Raw genomic sequence first — 4,502 nt, forward strand, 5'->3', positions numbered from 1 at the left:
AATGGGTGAACCTGTATCCCTATTTAAGCATTTTCTTTTTCTTCTTCCCATCCACAAATTAGAAGAGACTATAGACAAGATGTAGGTGCACCAACTTCAAATACAGTGAAAACAGATGTTATAACATGGGGTCGGAACATATAAAGAAGCAAAAAAAAAAAAAAAAAAAACCACACTGTATGTTATAAGTATGTGAGAAACAATAGCAAGAAAGAAAAAACCACTTGTGTCACTAACTTCGGTTCATTTCCCTTAACATAATCTTATCTGGTCATATGCTCATAGCTTTTGACCTTTTCTGCTTATCCCAGACATATATTAGTTATTGAAAATTAGGGAAACCATGGAACCTATGTTTATTTGGACTTGGCTTACTACACTTCATAATCTATTTCTGAAGCCTTTCCATTTCCTAACAAATTAGGCGATGGAATGACAGGAGTTTGCCTCTCATCCTTAAGCAGGGGCCATGTTAATCTTCTCGGTATCATTCCAAATTTAGTGTATATGATGCTTCCTCACTGCTTCTCAGGGAGCAGAGGAGCGAAGGCCTTCCCTCACCCTCCAGTACTGGAGGTCTCCATCTTGGATACTGACAATGCTCGATGGAGCTGCTAGCTCCAACTTAAGCCTTGGAAGAAAACTGGAGTCATTTAGTAGGTCACAAGAACCTAAGCTGATCTGCCAGACTCAGCTCCACCCAGAGAAAAGTCACCAAGCTCGGGCGCCAGCCATAGGAGTGGCTTTCTTCACTGGGTAATCAGAGCCAGAGGCTGCCCCTCCCTTTAGCAACCTTGACAATCAATTGAAATTCAGTAAACATAAACCCGGAGAGTGGCTCCAGGCTGGGCTCTGGGAGTTTCTCACAAACTAGCCCCCGAGAAAAGCTAATGTTTGCTGAAAGTCCTCAACTCTACCCAGAACCTAGCCTCATCACAGCATCTCCAAACTTGAGGGAAAAGCCATCTCCCTCTTTTGTGGTACTCAAAGCATATCTCCCTACCATTGAACTAATCTGGGAGGAGGATCACAAAATCCTGGGTAAAGCAGAGCATTTTTCTGCCTGTTCAAACAAACTGATATAAGAAATGAACCAAGCCACAGGAAAATCAAACACCAAAAGTAGACCAGAGACTCCAACAAGAGGCTGGTTATGGACATAAGGGAGATACATGATTTTTCCGACCCCTACCAAAAATGTTTTTCTTTTTTTTTTTTGGTACCTTTTATAAAAACTTTTTTCTAAAACTTTTTTTAAATTTTTACCTTTTTTGAAAAAAATTGTTTTCTAGTAACTTTTTTTCCTCTTATAATTTTTATTTTAGGGGTATATGTGTGTGTGCGTGTTTCTTTCTTTTCTTTTAAAAAAAATTCTTTTTGTTTTTTGTTTAGCTCTACTGAACTTCTGATCTTTTCTTCTTTCTTTCTTATCCTTTTCACCTTTTCTTCTCTTTCGTTCTTCTTTATGCAATTTAATTGTTGTTCTGCACATCCTCAGATAAACCCGTAGTCGATTAGTAGACCTTATCCCCCATTGTGTACACACTTAATCCACAAATTCATTACTCAATTAAAAACCTCTTAGACTTAAATTCCTTAATAGCAGTACTACCTCTTTATACCTATATAATATTTTAAGTATTTTTATTTTTAAATTTTTCACATCTCCTTTATATTCCTCCCTGTCTCTCATTATATTCACGTTCTTCTCTGAATAGTTTGTATTCATTTCTGCTTCATATTTTAAATTTTTACTTTTCTATTTTTCTTGGTCACTTTTTTCCCTTTCCTTTCTTCTTCTTTTTCTCTCTCTACTTTCATACTATCCAACTTATTTCCTTCTTTGACATTAGGACTCAGTTAACTCTCCCTGTACATTCCCACATCATTCTATTCCTATTGTTAACCCACATCTCTCCCTAAACCTAATAATTTCTGGTTTACCAAATTCTTCTTCATGGTTCGCACCCCATTAATATATAGTTGTTAAATGTTGAATAGATGTATCTGTTGAACTAGACTGTATCTGCAGAATATTGACTGTGCAAATACAGACTTTGGTTGATGCTTGCCTTAAGAAAGTGTTCTAGCAAAAAACTGGTGTTATTTTCATCCCAAATGGGCACAGTAAGCTGGAAAAAACACAAGAAAAATGGCAAGTCCGGGTATCTCCACTCTCACTCATGATAATCAGGGAACAGAACAGATAATGAATAATCCACTGCTGGCAAACATGATAAATGAAAATATTGAAAACATACAAAGGACTCTGTATGAGCGTGATAGGGAGAGAGAGGAGGCAAACAAAAGGTCAATGCAGGAAAAGATTGAAAACTTACAAAGGACTCTGTATGAGAGTGATAGGGAGAGAAAAGAGGCAATCCAAAGATTTATACAGGAATATCATGAGCGTGAGGAAGCTACTCAAAAAATGATACAGGATTTGCGTGAGCAGCTTGAGAATACTCAAAGAGAAAGGCAGGAATGGTGTGAGCAGGCTGAGAACACGCAAAGTGAACTACAGGAATGGCATGAACATCAGGAAGCTAAGCAAAGAGTAATACAGGAATTGATAGAGCAGGATGAGTATACACAAAGATCACTAAAGGCATTCATGGGAGCCATTAAAAAAGAGCTGAGGGAAGTCAGGGAGACCACAAAGGGAAAGCTGAATGGAACCCAACAGAAGGAATGGGAGTCCAAGGAAACCATAAACAATCAACTAAGTGATTTTAGAATAAACATTGAACACCCAATTAAGGAAGTAAAGACGTTCATTCAAGATCTAAAACAAAGCTGCAACAAAGGATTTGAAGCCATCAAAGCTGACTAATTAGAAGGAGAAGAATTTAAAATTAAAGTAGAAAGTCTTGACAGCAGGTTAGAGGATGCAGGAGATCGAATCTCGGGGATTGAAGACAGCCTAGATATTATAGAGAAAGAACATACAACCATCCAAGACAAGTCCAAGAAATATGATAGATCTATCCAACACTTGGAAGACACCATCAGAAGGCCTAATCTGAGGACAATGGGTGTAGAGGAGCACCTAGAAACAGAAGTTAATGGTCTAGGAAATTTGTTTAACAGGATCCTAGCAGAGAACTTCCCAAGCATGCAAAAAGATAGGCCTATTCAGATACAAGAAGCTTTTAGAATTCCAAATAGACCAGACCAGAATAGGAAATCCCACTGTCACATTATAATCCACACAGGATCAACTCAGACCAAGGAAAAGATCCTTAAAGCTGCGAAGGAGAAAAGATGAAAAACTTATAAAGGGAAACCAATTAGAAACACCACAGATTACTCAGCAGAGACAATCAAGGCAAGAAGAGCCTGGAATGATGTATGCCATGCCCTAAAAACAAACAACTATCAAGGAAGAATACTGTACCCAGCTAACTCTCCTTCATAAGTGAAGGCCAAATAAAAACCTTCCATAGCAAAGAAAAATTGAAACAATACATCTCCACCAAACCAGCCCTACAAAAAATTCTTAAAGATGTCCTACAAATAGAAAACCAACAAGACCATAATAAAGGGCAAGAAACTGCACCCACACTGAGAATCCAAGAACCGTAGGAAGAACCCAGTTTTAGGAGCCCCAAGAAGGTGGATAACAAGGCAGGAACTCCCAAATACCTCTCAGTCCTATCTCTCATTATTAGTGGACTTAACTCTCCAATTAAGAGACATAGACTCTCTAGTTGGATTAAAAAGCAAGATTTTTCTATCTGGTGCCTTCAGAAGTCATATCTTGCCAGTAAAACAAACACATTTTCAATGTTAAAGTCTGGAACAAAATCTACCAAGCAAGCGGCCCCCATAAATAGTCGATAGTTACAATCCTAATATCAGATAAAATAACTTCAAATTAAAATTTGTGAGAAGAGATAAAGAAGGTCGCTACATACTAATTAAGAGATCTCTCCTTCAGGAGCATATTACAATTCTAAATATCTATTCGCCAAACAACAGAGCACCCAAATTTATCCAATAAACACTACTTTCCCTCAAATCCCACATAGATCCAAAGAAATTAATTGTTGAGGATTTTAACACACCAATCTTCCCACTAGATAGATCAACTCGGCAAAACCTCAACAGAGAAACCGCAGATCTAAACAACTGCACAGATCAACTAGTTGTTACAGCTATCTACTGAATATTTCACCCAGCAGCTTCAGAAGTTTGCTTTCTGAGCAGCACATGGAACATTTTCTAACATAGACCACATTTTAGGTCACAAAGCAAACTTGTCCTAATTCAGAAACATTGAATTTATATCATGCATTCTCTCTGACCACAAGGGAAGAAAATTAGAACTCAACACCAAAAGCCACCAAAGAAAGTCTTGTAACACACAAAGGCTGAACAAAACACTATTGAATGACCAGTGGGTCATGGAAGAGACTAGAAAGGAAATTCAAATTTTCATGATATTCAACAAAAATGAGCACACAAATTACCAGCTCCTCTGGGACACAGTAAAGGCAATA

General features: G+C 37.7%; 1 non-coding gene across 1 annotated transcript; it reads right to left on the bottom strand.

Annotated features, from left to right (window-relative positions):
* Window positions 1-415: 415 nt before the first annotated feature.
* LOC122127632 lies at window positions 416-522 on the bottom strand. The gene has a single exon (XR_006151226.1). It is a non-coding gene; the product is annotated as a U6 spliceosomal RNA (small nuclear RNA).
* Window positions 523-4,502: the final 3,980 nt, after the last annotated feature.

Source organism: Dipodomys spectabilis, unplaced genomic scaffold (assembly GCF_019054845.1).
Source record: "Dipodomys spectabilis isolate Male_0828 unplaced genomic scaffold, ASM1905484v1 ptg000305l, whole genome shotgun sequence".
NCBI lineage: Eukaryota > Metazoa > Chordata > Mammalia > Rodentia > Heteromyidae > Dipodomys > Dipodomys spectabilis.